Source organism: Manacus vitellinus, unplaced genomic scaffold, assembly GCF_001715985.3.
Source record: "Manacus vitellinus isolate BGI_N305 unplaced genomic scaffold, ASM171598v3 scaffold_5_pilon, whole genome shotgun sequence".
In the NCBI taxonomy this organism is placed as follows: domain Eukaryota; kingdom Metazoa; phylum Chordata; class Aves; order Passeriformes; family Pipridae; genus Manacus; species Manacus vitellinus.
In genome coordinates, this window is record NW_021940682.1 from 18546579 (window position 1) to 18562348 (window position 15770).

Consider the following 15770-nt stretch of genomic DNA (forward strand, 5'->3'; position numbering starts at 1 on the left):
ACGGCATAGCCAAATCAAGGAAAGTGAGGCAGCAAATGGTCATGAGTATTTTGTTCTAGGTGGAGAGCCTCAGAGAATGAAAGTGGTGAATAGAACCTACCTTTTAAGTTATGGTTCATAAAAAGCAGTTTTCAGTTGAATTCCTCCACACCGATGATATAAGTTTTCAGAAATTTAAAAATTATTTTCAAAGAAAAAAAATACTGTTTGTGACCTATTCTTACAGAACATGTGCTGAAATAACATGCCGATAATTTGTTTTTCTACCACTAATACAAGTCAACTGATCTAACTGAACAGAAGACAAACCACCAGCCTAATGATCTCCATTTACAACTATGCCTTTGCTTTCAAACGTAATAAAGAAAGCAGAGGCCATGATTATCATATGTGCAGATAATATTTCTTCTAGCACACCACAGGTGATTTGAGTTTTCCTCCCTTTTAGGCTACAGTTAGTGTTGGCTGAAAGTGAAAGAAGGATGTACAGTTATCTAAGAAAAAAATTCCGTCGCCCTCCTGTCCTATTTCCCCTAGCTGCACGGGCAGCAAGACCAGGTAAACGACAATTAAGCAGCCCCCTAGCTAATCTGTCCCCCCCTCCAGAGGTGCGGGGCGCGGGCGGCGCGTTCCCCCGCGGCGCAGCCCTGCAGTGCGCCCGCTGGCCAGGGGCGCGCCGCCACACCCGTCGGCCGCGGCACCGCGGGGGGACGGCCGATCAGCCCCGCTACGCCATTGGCTGAACGGAGCGCCGCGACAAACGCCAATCAGGCGGGAGCTCCTAAAGTTCTACCTAGCAACAAGCCCCCACGCGGCGGGCCTCGCGCGCGGGCACGGCCGCGGGGGCGCGCGTTAAGAGAATGGGATTTTCCAAACGGCCCGATGGAAAGTTAAGGGCTTTCCGTGAGACCTGGAGCTGCGCAACAGCGCTGACCCAAGAGTGCGAGGCACACGGGTGCACAGACGTAATAAAGAAGAGGTGTTTAATGCGCAAGAGCATTTTTAGGCGGTTTTAAGATCACTAAATTCTGTGATGTTGACTGTTGGATCAAAAAAACTGCCGAGATCCAACCTGGGTTTAAGTACGGCAGCTGGAAAGCTTTCTTTTCTTCAGATGCCATGCAGCACGTGTGCTTTTCTAGTATCCCAGCAGAAAATCGGTGTTTTGAGACGAGTGCAGTATGACCTTCTGCCTTGAAAGCAGAGGCCGTTCTCCCCCACCCTTGCAAACTGCCTTCTGAAGTTCAGCAAAACACTTAAGTACACGTGTGTATCTACGCCTAAGGAAAACACCCAAATCTATGGGTTAAAGGCTTCTGAAACCAGAGTAAACTCGTGGTACAGTTTCAAACAGGTTAGTCTCGTGTACTGTATGTGATGGACAACTTCATGTAGAAACTTGAACTACATTCTTGTCACTGTGGCATTACTGTGAATTAAGCAGTTGTCTTGTGTCTCTTCTACCTCAAGAGAATACTACTGCCTTTGACATTGGCTTGTGAACCTGTTTCTCAAACCAAATTTTTTACTGTAGAGCTTTTTTCCCCATGAGGCTGCAGTGCCTTGTGGGAAAACTAGATTCCTCTTGGGGGAAAAAATTGACTGTCAGGCCCATTTACACAGCTAAGATATTTCATCTCCTGATGGTTTTGCAGAATTGTCCTTATGTGTTCATCAGGTTATGCCTTGATAACTACTACGTGTAAAACACATACTCTGGAACATGGAAGAATGGAAAACGTGGAGAGTCTTTCCTAGACAACTTTTACAAGCAACTCAAGTGCCTCAGAAACACCTATTCTTTAGCATGTGGACCTTAACCCGATTCTTCAAGGAGAGTTTTGTCTTTTTCCATAAACTAAATGTTAACAGCTATTTAGATTATTAAACTAGTAAAACTGCTTGTCTGGAACTCAGCAACAGGGCTGTGATAATGTGTTCTCTTACTTCCCACAAGTGTTAGAGACTTCAACTTTTTATCAACAAGTCAAAACATTAGCTTTCAATTCAACTGTGAGATCTCCGAACACTAAACAAGTACTGCTGTTTGAAATACCAGTAACAGCAAAATTCAGCTTTCTTATAGACTGATTTTTTTTCAGCACAAGCTTAAACACTAAGTATGTTTCTTTCCCTAGAAAAAAAAGGATTTACTGAATATCTATGAAGTTAATTAGTGCATTTAAGATACATTTGTGGAGTATTATTATACACAGTTTCAATGTTATACTGCAGTTCCAGCTTTGGCATAGGATTAACAGTCACTGTTATCCTTAAACAGGAGTAGGACCTACAAATTCCATAGAAGTGGACACTAACTGCCAGAACACATCTACAATAAAAAACTTACTCAACTTCTGATATTCCAAACATAAGACCTGAACAACTTGAATTGTTCATGCACACGAAGACCAAAAAATACAAGAAACTCTGTGAAACAAAAATCTCGAAAAAGCAAGGCAAGATGTTCTGTTCATGCTTAGGCTTTTCCAGGCATTATAAAATACAGTATTTTTTTCTTTTATAAGGAAATAATTTATAATTTATAAATTCAAAATTTATAATTTCAAGTGAAAATTCAACAGGCTACAGCTTTGAGAAGGTATCACTAACGTGTACAGATCTGCATCCTTTTGAGGCAGATTTCTTTACAAGTCTTCTGTTAGATAAAATGCAGGATTATTGTAATGAAAAAATTGATATATTTACCGCAATAGTCCGTATTTTCTAGACTAGTTCCTGTATCGCTTATACAACTAGCTGTAGCAGTGTAACCTTGGTTTTCCAACACTGGCAGCTTGGTGACATTGCAATTCAGAGGTGAGCTGCCTGATGCTGACAGTGGTCCCCTGAGGTCACTTCTCAAATGCCAGGAGAAAGAGAAGTGAGAACTCACAACAAAAAAAGGCGATGCTGTATTAAAACGTTACTTTTCGGCACGCATACAAGCGCCTTTTATGAATTTTTTTTGCACATTACATTTTCTCAGTAACAATATAAAGTTTAAAATGGAACAAAACCAGCAGTTGGGAGTTGGCTGTGGGAAGGGTTATCAGTATTTCCCCCGGGGAAGGCACCGTTCCTCAAGAGGGGGTCTGCACCTGCTGCCTCACCTGCCCCAGACCTGCCCCGCACAAGCGCAGCACCCGGGGCTGGAGGGGGCACAACATTTCATAAACTCATCCAACTGAAGCCTGATGGAGACTCTCAGATTTTGGGGAGCAGGGAAGCTATTTGCCCATTTCCCACATGAAAGGATGAGTTTTCTTTCAGTGGGTGCCTGAGAGAGGCCAGGACACCGCCCCGGCAGCCATCTTATTCCCACACCAGCTCCCTGCCCGCTGGCGGGGACTGCCGGAGATTTGCATACCCGCTCGGGATTGGCTGTGGGAGAGCTGGTGTCCATAAACCAAATCTGCCCGGCAACAGGCTAAAAATAGCCGGGGCTGCTGCCGGGAGCGGGAGCTGCTCGGCCCACACGAGGGGCCAAGACACGCACAGCCTTCCTGTCGTGGCGGTATGGGCGGGCACGGACACTGCACTTCCTCAGGGATTTTTTTTTTAATGTTTTCGTGGGGTTTTTTTAAATGCCAAAAATAATTTCTGAAGTAATTCTCTCTTCAAATCAAAACATGAACTATTATAATTTGCACATTGTCTTCTTTCTCACTTTCATTTCTAAGCAAGCAGGCACAGAAGCCATCTTTCTTACTCTGTTTAACACCCCGTGTAAGTTTGGTGAGATGGCAGTGGGGTAATCCACAACATCTGCAACAGATATCACCTAATCCTCACTACATATAGACTGTTACAGAGGCTGCTTCTTGGCTCCCGAGTTACCCTTTGGTACCTCACACCTCACCAGACACCCCCCCATACAATTCCTCCACTGAAACTAAACACGTGGGATTTCGAAAGGCGAGCATGATGAACCAAGAAAAAAAATTCCTTAAGTACATAAGGCATCTTGAGACTAAAAATTAAATGTAAAATGAGGTAAGTAAAGCACAAAATTTCAAGGTTATTATGTAAATACATGTTCTGTGATAACTCCAGCAATGATTTACATGTAGAGTATTGTAACATTGAAGCCTACAAAACAGGTATCATTTACAGAAGTTTGATTTTCAGTAGTACTGAACTGACAGCATAAACTCTTCTGACTGCAGCAGAAGCAAGTAAAGAGATTTCCACACTTTTCACCACATCCACTCCCAGGTTTCTGTTTCATAGAACTGTGTTAAAGGCAGGTGAAAGCCAACACTGTAAGATGAATGGAGCACCCAGTGCACACAGGATGTGTACAGCCACCTAATACAGGTCTCCAGCATCCTGGAAAGGGCCATCTTAAGTGTAAGCTGTATATAAGCACCTTTGGTATGAAGAAATGCATCTTCTACAAGGCTGCCAGAATTGACTGAGAAGGAAGAAAAGTGGCCAAAGAAGATGGTCAGTGACCACTGATGAGCCTTGATATCTTTTGAATGACTCAAGAAAAAAAAAATCACAAAAATTAACCAGAAATCCTAACGGGAAAGTTAAAGTGAAGTAAAACAAATATTTGTATATAATAAAGCTTCAAAATAAAATTAGAAAACAGCCCTAAACCACCACCAAACAAACCAAAACCCACAAAAGAGTTTCTTCTAAAAGCTAGTTTACCCAAACTTTATTACCTGTACCTAGTGTTAGGACTATTTGTCACACGTATTCTTTATGGAAAGGTAGCTTACTCCATAGATGTTGGCTTGCTACCTAACAAATTTTACTAGCAACTCTGCCATGTACCACAAGACATTTATTCATTAATCAGAGCCTAAATATCTTCCAAAAGCAACGAATGGTGTGGAATAATGGGAACTGAAAAAAACCCTGCCAACCTAATATTCTATTCATTACTACATAGAAAAAAATCAAAAAAAAAATCAAAAAGCATGTTTTCAGTGCTGGTAAATCACTGCATTAATATGCTAAGGATCCTAGACAGTGAAGGTAATCCATGTTTTTACAATGATAAGCAGTCACTCTCTAATAAAATTCCACGGCAGTCAATTTCTTACTATATCAAGCATTCAATAATAGAGTAAGATTTATTTACCCTAGTAGAAGGGTACAGTGACAGATCAAATTCTCTTGAGTCACTGGGTGGACAACTATTTTTCTGTATTTGCTGCTAGGCAAAGATTTGTCACATCTCAAACTTGTAAGAAAAATTACTCATAGTGTCACCCAAATTGCAATTGAAACGTTTCATAGTCAAACACTAAGCAACTATAGCAGAGATGACTCTTCAACTTATTCATGATTAGAACAAGCTCTGCAGACACAGATATCCAGACTTAAGTCTTTGCTAAGCTGCCTAAGGAACAGGAAGCAGAAAGTGCACAAACCCAAGATGCTTTCTTTATAGAGTTCTAATCATGGAAATAAGTGAATAGAACTAGTAGGAATAAATTTTGAAATTATGTTACACTAGTTTAAGTGGCAAAGTTTTACTGATCTGCATCAGCAACACCTTAAGCAGCAAAGCACGATATGCCCTGTTAATTTCTGAGGTGCTGACTTACACCTAAGGCTAATGTACTTGTCAACTCATATACTCTGAGAAACAAAAATATTGGAACAAAAGCAAAGGAGGACAACAGTAATGTCCTGAAAGTAATTGCTCAGTTGATGGGAAAATCCTTTTGTACTTGGCTCTTTAAAAGAATAAAAAATTTACTCTTCCTATCAATGTTTTTGAATGAACATAATAACAAAGGACTGCATTTGGCAACAGTCTTGTGCCATTTCTTGATATGCAAACATCTTGTATCTGGCATATAACAGAAGCCTAAGCTGAATAAAATATTCTCAGGGTTTTTTTTTTACCATGGAGGGGTGGGGGTAAAGTTTGGCTGTTACCAGTTGGTGGGTAAAGAAGCATAAATAGGAAGAACTTCCATGTCAATACAAGACACACTTTTTTTTTAAAAACAAAAAAACAGACAATGATTCTTTGGAACAGCCGCACCAAGGATGTGTGAAAATCCCCATCATTGGAGGCTTTCAAGGTACAATTAGACAGGGTGCTAGATAATCTCATCCAGGCTCTTTTTCCCAAGGAAGGTCGGACCACGTGATCTTTTGAGGCCCTTTCCAATCTGGGCTATTCTCCCAACTTAGCTATACAGCTGATTTAACTACCAGAAGATCAGTATTACCTGTCAGATATTAAAAAACCCTCTAAAATGGGACTTTTGAAGGTGGTCAGATGACTAGTCCACCAGTCTTCTGAAGGACTGTTACATCTTCAGCAAGAAAGCAGCAATTACAGAGTTGAGAAGGTACCTTTCAAGTTAAACAGTCTTCTACCAATAAGCTCAGTCATTAAAAACCAAAAAAATCCCCTCCTCTTTGAATAAGTTACTTGCATAGACACACACAAAAAATATATTTTATGTACTTTATATATTTTGTATGTCTCCTAGAACGCTTCCATCAACGCTGCCTCCAAACAATCCTAAACATCCACTGGTCAGATGATGTGACCAATACATCTGTTCTAGAACAGGCAGCAGTCACAAGTATTGAGGCCATGCTGCTGAGAACACAGCTGTGCTGGGCAGGGCACGTCTCAAGGATGAAGGACCACTGCCTCCCTAAGATCTTGCTTTATGGTGAACTTGCCACCGGCTGCCGCAAGAGAGGAGCCCCGAAGAGAAGATACACAAGGACTCCCTGAAACAACATCTCAGCCTTGGCCATATTGATCATCATAATTGGTCTACTCTGGCCTCAAATCAGGAGGTCTGAAGACACACCATCTATAATGCTGCCCTTTCCTCTGAGAACACACGCAGGATCACTCTCGAGGAGAAAAGACAACGCAGAAAAAAATCGTGTCTTGCTGAATATACCACCTAAGGAATCTTTCTGCTGTGCCTTTTGCAATTGGATATGTCTATCTCGTATTGGCCTCATAAGCCACCAGCGTGCCTGTAACAAACATGGATAGAGCCTTCCTAAATCTTTGTTCGCGAAGACAAGCCATGATGATATTTTGTATTTATATAGATATATATAGTTGGGGAAAATGTCATCAGCTGGCTTACAATTAGAAAAGTCTAAAATGGTAATTAGGTTGTGAACTTAAGGATCTAGTTTTATTTGCGTAGGGTTTTACATATAATTGTATATGGAAGCTGAATAATATATGCAAACAGTAGATCATCAGACTGAAATAAGCAGAAATGAACTTATCTTTAGGCAACTTCCTCCCAGAATAAAAGAAGTCATATTGTTTGCTATCCCTGCTCAGATATGCAAAAAATTGATACAGTTGAAATAAGAAATTAAGTTTCAGAAGCAGAGTCTAATTCATATAAGGCACAGACTTCTATCAGACCTAAGATATGAATTCCAAGCACCTCACTTCCCTTTCTTTGGTCAACTAATAAATAGTACTTCACTTGGCATCTTCAATTCATTTTTTGTCTGTTTACTGTTCTGACATGGCAGTAAATATTGCTGATGAAATATAGAGGAATATACTTCAAGAAACTGCAAGGACTGTCGAGTTTGACAGGATCTTACGAAAGTATTTTCAGTTTTTATTTAAGAATACCCTTTGTAACAATGTAGACAAACAGGGTGTAAAATAAACACTACTATGAATATCTTTGTTAAAGGCAAGGTACTCTGCAAGGCTTTAAGATCCCATTCTAGAAGGGGAAGGTTTTTTTCAGGAGTCCAAACTAGGGGACACTGAGCAACTAACAGACTTTAAAGTACCCATCAAAAACCTAACACTCTTTTGGGTGAAAACATCGGGATAAACTGGAACTGCAACACATTTTTTGAATCAGATCCTCACACCTACCAAACTTGTTGATTAAAATGAGTACTCTTAAAATTTCCACAAATTTAGACCACGTTTTCATACATAGGTTTCACCCTTCACATCCCATTTTCCACCTGCAAAATTTCATTTCAGAAGAATGTTCAAAACAGTTCACAACTTGCATAAGTAAGAAGTTAGATTACAGAATACGATGCAACAAGAAAAAATACTGAAAGCAATTTTTATTATTCAGATATAATGAAATATTTTTTCTCCCAGTTCTGCTACTGCAGCCTATGCACAACTAATCCAGTATAATCCTGCATCAAATTGTGAAGACAAGTCAAGGAACAGGAAAGCTGGAGCTTATTGCTGCTTTAGTACAAAACGTAAGACCAAAATATTTAGTAAAAAGTGTTGTTTATCACTAGGAAAACATCAATTTGCAAAATAAGTTTTATTGCCAGGTTTTTGTTTTCCATCCTTGACAAAGGTAGTTTGAAAGTTCACCAGAATGAGGAAGAAATCATTATAAAATTTCATGAGGAGAACTAGGTTCTTTCGATATCCTGCTCCACAGGCTCACTTTACAGCAGCAATGCTGCTGTAAACACTCACTGTATTCATCTGTGGCCACCAGAGACTACCACAGTTGCTAAGCAACATCTTAGTTTCATCTCTATTTTGATATTTGCCATTTCAGAATATTCATTGGAACCTTACATTCTTTGAATAACCCCATCTCATTCCACTATTTAAGACACTGGTTGCATAACATCAGATACCTAATGAAAAAAAATTAGTTTTTCACAGTGGTTTTATGAACTGTAATCAACTAGATTTTTCAGGGACCACTGAGTGGTTTTATTGTATATGTAGGAATCTGCCTATACAATTCCATTTTGGTGATTCTCTCTCATTGACTTTTTTCCCACCCCAAGTCTGCAGATTGAGCCAAAAATCACAAGGTAGCAAAATATGTGGGGGATTAAAAAAAAAAGAAAGAAAAAGAGGGGAAAAGCCTCTTTTTTCCCCTATGCTTTTCTATATATCTATTGTAGATAAAATATCTAAGAATATTTCCATGCAGCAAGAAACAGTCACCATGGTGCTAGAGAAACCCCACTCAGTTTCAGAAATTGTTTTGCCTTTTCTGATTTCTAGTTTCTCCACTTAAGAAAGAGCGGGAAATAGAGAATTCCATGGTAAAAACAATATTAAAAAATTCAAACCACAGAGCAGTCAGCATGTTTATCTAGATTTATGGTACTGTGGATTAGAATCTTACTCTCATAAATGAGACTGAAGTCTCTCAATGAAAGAGTGTGACACATGAGCCCATACATGTTCACCAATCTTAGAAAAAAAATGACCAATATAAATGACCTTTGGTAACTCTACCAATATACAGACATCAAGCAGCAGATTCCACAGTGGCAGGAAAAGAACAGAGATTGCAAAAATCCATGCAGTCAACATATTTCTGTGGATAACATTGCTATGAGGTTACTGCTCCTTGAGAGACTGCCCCCAAAGACTGTCATCTAATCCAAAGAGGGTTTCCTATTGAACAATATCTTACAGGACAGCATCCTATGCCCTACATAGTTACTCTGCACCCTTTGCATACAGTAATAGTATTCAAAAGAAGCAATGAGCTTTCCAGAACTCTGGCAGACTGAGCACCACCACTGCCACCCAGTACCATAGTCAGTAGTTCAGTCAGTGTTCATACAGAGTCCCGCTCTCATAAACTCTCTCCTGTCCTTATTAAGCAGCATTTAAACATTAAGAAGTACTCCTGATTGTCTTGTTGTAAGAGTTCTGTTACTTGTTACTGTGACATTTCCCTTTGGGTTGCGTAAGGACTGAGGAAAAAAGAGACGATGAAATGCTAATAATTAGGTGTAGGCTCTCATGATGAGAACTGAGAATAGATATGTTTCTATGAAACACTAAATATGTGGAATTATGCATGCACTTCAGGTAACAGCTCTTCAAATCACAGCCCTAAAATGACCAGAGGAAATAAAAACAAGTGCCTAGTTAACCATTTGAAATAGAAGATGACAAACCTGACTAATATTACATAGATGTGTCAGATATGAAGTAAAAAAAAAAAGTAATCCAGCTAATGTACTTTCTCATCTAGCAATATGAATCTTAATAAAAAGGAGTCAATTAGGAAGAGTTTTATCACTTCAGCTGTTATGCAACTGCATCTGTTTTTTGTGTTGTGGGATGACCAAATGCTGTATCTGTAGCAAAACTCCAGTACTAGGAGTCTGAAATATTTTCTGTGAATTATACCTTATTGTTAATATTACAAAAGAATGTGGACTTCTCAACCTAAGAAACTGAAATTAAAATCTGTAATCTGAAGGCATCTCTTCTCCACGACTATGAAAGAATCCATCCTTGTGTTTCCTCAATTTCTTAAGAATAAGATCCCTTAAGCAGAAAAAAGTTGTATGCAAAATGTCCTCTTGACCACACTAGACAGCAGGTTCTCTCAGGCTAGGTTTCTTAGAGGATATAAATGCAAAATAAAAAGGAAGACTGCAGAGATGTTCCACCTGTTTAATAAAGACTCCTTTTAGACTAAGAAGCTACAGGCCTCAAAAGAAATCAATTTGCACTTCCAGAAGTATTTCTTACATTTGCTTACTAATGACTCAGATGAGGCTTGCAATTATGCAGGATGCACAAGAAACACTCTGGAAGGCTTCCATGGCTTTAAACTTCACATCTAGGATGACAGGTTTTAGGTTTCTTTTCCTGATGAATGCTTTTCAAAGACAGCCATGAGTCCCAGTTTGCAGTCACTCAACGCCATGTGATACTGCTAGCACTTTCATGAGTGGGTAATACTTCATCTGTAAAAGACTTGTCTAAACTGCTCCATGAAAAGCTCAAAGTAGCTCTACAAAAAACATCCTTAATTTTACCATCCTGGGAGGAAGCAGATGATGAAGCAACTATCCAGTAACATCATTGTCACAAACACAGAAGTACATCAAGAATTTGTACAGCTATTTTAGACTTCCCAAATTCCTTAAAAAAAAATCATATGGAGAGAAATGCATCTGCAGAGTCACTCAGTGACCACTGACAAGAAACTTCATTTTTCTTGTCTAGAAAGTTTCCCAAATGTCACCCAGAGTTATAGATGCCAGAAGCAGACAGTATGAATTACACTTGGGAATGCCTCCACTGACAAAAGGTTTAAAAAACTCAAAGGAAAGCATCTTAAATTTTGATGATTTAAGGTTATCTGTAATAAGTCAACTTCCAGAAAGGTTCTGCCCAGAAACCTTTAACATTAAAAGGAATGCTCCTTCACAGGCTGACTTCTACCTAATGAACCAGCAAGCCAAAATGCTTGCTTGCTTGCTTCCTGGAAAGGACAGACTGCAGTTTCCCCTTATGCCAAAAATCAAAAGCTAAATTTCTCTTTGAAAGAGTGAAGATATCAATATATATTCTCTCCATGTTCTGGCACATAACATAGCTGAGCTCTTTCTTGATAGTTTTTCAGAACTAACTGCAGACTCTCCTGATTAATCTGTATGTGTGACCACCTTTCCCCAAGTTTGCATTTGTGATCATAAAACAATCTTATTTATATACCCAAAAGGTGATTATGACCAGGTCATATTCATTTGTCACCACAGGACCTTCTTGGGGAAGAACTTCTCTAAATAGAACACTGAGGAAAGGGTAGCAGAAGCTACTGAACTGGTTAACCCTCTGAAAATCCATTTTCTCTGGAAGCTGTTAGTAGCTTCTTTAAAATCTTGTACAGTTCCAGAGAAAACTACCTGCACAAGAAAGTACTGATCCTTGAAGGGACATTAAAAAAAGCACCTATTTGTTTTGAGAGGACAACTGTATTTTTTTCAACAATCCTTAGAATTTCCATCTTGTCTTCAAAGTGCACAATTGACAGAGAAGGCTGCTGCTCACAGTGTGATGGCCTTCCCAAATGATGTGGAAGCTCCAGCAGTATCACAGCAATCCTTCAACGTGTGAAAAAAAAAGATCCTGTCAGCAGTTTTGAGACTACTACATATGCTGCATCTGAACAGAACTGTTAATTACCACAGCTGCTTGGGAAGAGAAATATCTTTTTCATTTGACTATAACTAGCATACTGATCACCAAAGTACTTTCCACTTACTCTAGGGAAATGTAGCAGCAAACAGGTTCTAATAAGTCAGGGATATATGCTGCTTTCATTAACAGACCTGAGATTTTAATTTGTCTACTTCACATGGCATGAAGTTAAGCTTTAACATTTTAATTTTGATAGTTCCTATGATTGCTGGATTTTCTCTGCCAAATGAACAGTCTTGGATTTGGTTTTGCAATGCCTCTCCTCCATTACTGAGTTGACCATTAATCTTCTAGCCTGGAGAACACAAATTATTTACAAAATTTGTCTTACACTATCAGCAGTACTTCCTGGAACACACATGCAGTTCTTACATTGGCATGCAAGATTCTCAGTTTATCCTTACCAGTAGAAGAAAGCAGATGCAATTCTAAAGCTTCCTCACTTTGAGAAATAGCTCATCATGAGGCATCAGTTTCATCGTCCCTACTGCTGTCAAATATGCAATAGCTGCCATTACGACAGTCAGCACAAAATCCTGAGCTACACAGCACGATCAGAATTCCCATCACATCTTCTTATAGCTGATTCTGGGGTGAGAAAGCTTAAAATTTTCCCCTTCCTGGCCCCATAATGAAACCAGCTGAATGCACCGGAATTTGCTGATGCTCTACCTTAACTAAAGATGGAAAACTTATAACTGTTTTCAGTAAATAACATATTCACTGTTTGCAGCATAGATTAAGTGATCTTTTCTAAGAAAAACTCTAGTTCAGATCTACTTACAATAGCTAAACTATGTTTCACCCTTCCCTCTATGTGGTTGCTGATGGAGAACACAAGGGACATCTTCCTCTCCCACCCCAGCACACACTTACAGAGTGCAGGCCTGTACCACAACTGATAGCTATGTTTGTAAATGATCTCAATGTCACTGAAGTTCTAAAATAAGGCATTATAAAAGTCACACTCCTCACAGTTTTAAATATTGTTCTCTTTGATTACACACACACACACACACACACCCCGCACCAAAAGAACCCAACATAACAAACCAACAAAGCAGTTTTCAGTCATCACATAAGGTGAAATTCTAGGGTAAGTCTGACCACAAATAAAGAAAAAAGACCCACAACAAAAGAGAAATACATCTGTACATAAAAACAAGGTCACTGACTGCACGCCACTAGGATGATTGAATTTTGCTAGGTATTTTACTTTTCTTGACCATAAAGGTTTTCATTCAGTAGTTAACAGGTTTTGTTGCATAGACACTAAGCCTTGCCCACTGTCCTTTCAAAAGGGAGGGAGGGAAACAACAAAAGTATCCAAAATCTCTGCAACATCTCCGGTGAAAGATACCAAACATCTATAATTAAGGAAGACACCATAAAGCATGAGAACAGAAGGAATTATTTCTAGGCTCATCAGACCATTAAATGTCCTTAGCTATCCATTTGCTGAATCCAAAAAGGCACTTGGCTTTCTGGCTAATTTTGACTCATCATCTAAATATCTTTTCAGGTATGAGCCACAAGATGCGACAATGCAGACATTATTCTTGGGGAGAAGACCTACTTTTGTGTGGTCTCTTCACCGAATCAAACCAGTAGGTTGTACCAAACTCTACTAAGAAACTGTATATAATAACTAGAAATTTAGATTACATGAAAGACTTCCTGCAAGCATTATCCCATATAACCCAGCTGCCGAGTTGCCGTAGTGGGCAAGCCATACATCAACTGTTCCAAATCCCTATGCCATCTAAATCCCATAGACTGGCCATTCTTTTAAACCTGTCTTCAAATCAAAGTTAGATGTCTTTCTGGAAAGAGACAAAACAAAAAGAAGTTCACTGCTTCCTTTACTCACAGCAAAACTAAAAAAAGAAAAAAGTAACATTTTAAAAGATCAGCTGGTCTGCCTCTAACTCTCCACTGCTTTTGTTTTTTCCTCTCTGGATTGGAGCACCTATTTTAGGAGTCATTTTTGCTTTCTGAAAAATTACATTCAGTGGAATTACTTCTTTATACAATTTATTTTTTTAAAACTGAAGTCTGGGCTGCGTAAGTAAAACGTAGCCTGCACATAAAAGGAAATTATTGTTCCACTCTGCCTGGCACCTGTGAAGCTACATCTGAAGTATGGTACATCTACTTTTGGAACTCAATGCTCAAGAGAGATTGATAAGAAGGATCCTTGGAAGATCACCAAGATAGTTGAGGGCTGCAGAACACGAGAGATGAGATGAAATGTGCTGAATTTGTGTAACATGAAGAATAAATAGCTAAGCGAGGAGAACTAATTGTGCTCTACAATAAGCTAACTGGTGTTCATAAAGAAGACAAAGCCAGACTATTTTCAGAGATGCACAGAACACTGACAAGGAAACAGATAGAGCTTGCAGCCAGAGAAATTCCTCATAAATACAGAGAATAATTCTTCATTACAAGGGTGGTCAAGCACTGAAACAGCTTGTCCACAGTAGTTGTGGAAGGCTCCTCAGGGAGATGGTCACAGAACCAGCATGCCAGAGTTCAAGAAGCATTTGGACAACAAACTCAGGCACATGATGTGATTCTTGGGGCTGTTCTGTGCAGGGCCAGGAGTTGGACATGATGATTATTGTGGGTCCCTTCCAACTCAGGAAATTTTATGATTCACCCTTGATAAACCTCAAAAGAACCTGGTCTAATTTTGAAGTTCACCTCCTTTGCAGAAGATATCAGACCAGATGACCTTCGGAAGTCCTTTCCAACCTAAATTATCAGCTTAACTTTTAAATTATTTTACAATTTCATTCTTGAGCCAGAGTGATTTTTATGGCTTTTGACAGGACCTTTCCTATTTTTCAACATTGTAAAAAAACCAGTATGGACAATAGGAGTGCAACCTGTATTAATCCATAATTCACATCATCAGCATTTAGTATCATCTATAACCCTGAGTATAACTCAATCAAGAGTATGACTTCCTTAGTCTTTCTCTGTGTTCAACAGATTTTCAGTCCCTCTGCATTAACTTTCTATTTTGGGCTTTAGCTAACTATTTCGTCTGTATCATCACCACTTAATTCCAGAGCGAAGTCTCCTGTCAAGCAGGTATGTTCGATGATGGAATGTCTATAAATGTACAACTTCAGATTTTGGTGTGCAATAGTAAACTGTTTTGAGTAGGTCCCACTAAGCAAATGATCCTGATGACTCTGTAAGAGTCAGTGTTTCTTCCCTCTGTAAGTTAGCAAAAGTAACTACTTGATAGTACCAATCATAAATAAACTTTACTTGGAGCGTGGATTGCTACCCCGTTCACTTCAAAAGCTTTGAAAGGCTTTAAAATCAATTTAATGTTTTACTGATACAGGGTTTAGGGTGGGGAGGTTGTCATTTAAGAAGAAGACTACATCAAAGCATAACTGCATTATACATACTGGATATTTACACCAAAGGAACTTCGTTCTAAACCAAATTACATTGTAATATCTTTTTTTATAATAGTGTTTTAACAATTAAACCACCTCAGCATTAATTCAAATAATATTCTTTCACGTTTGCTGATACACTCTGTTGTCCCTCCATTATTTTTCTTTGGGATTGATGTGAAGCTATATATTATTTAGGTCATTCTGCTTGACCTTTATTTAAACAAGAAGTCTCCAAGGTCTTCTGGAATTTCCATTTTAGTTTTAGTTACTGTGAGGGACATCTCAGAGAAGAAGTATCTTCAGCCAATTCTTCTAGAACTCCTGGATGCAGATTACAAAGACCTGCTTATAGCCTTTGCTAAGAAATATTTATGGATTCTTTAGTATCTTCCTTGTAATTCCCAGGTTTC

The 15770-nt window shown here is 39.0% G+C and overlaps 1 protein-coding gene across 6 annotated transcripts in view; it reads right to left on the reverse strand.

Moving 5' to 3' along the window:
- Window positions 1–15770, reverse strand: part of ATF7IP (activating transcription factor 7 interacting protein) — an 84189-nt gene that overhangs the window by 52543 nt on the left and 15876 nt on the right. For 5 of the 6 annotated variants that reach the window (XM_018080379.3, XM_018080377.3, XM_018080376.2 and 2 more), the window contains exon 1: window positions 101–518. The exons of the other annotated variant lie outside the window; for it this stretch is intronic. The gene's annotated coding sequence lies outside the window, so the exon portion shown is untranslated. Of the gene's footprint in view, window positions 1–100; window positions 519–15770 lie in introns of those variants that run through there. 6 annotated transcript variants of the gene reach the window in all.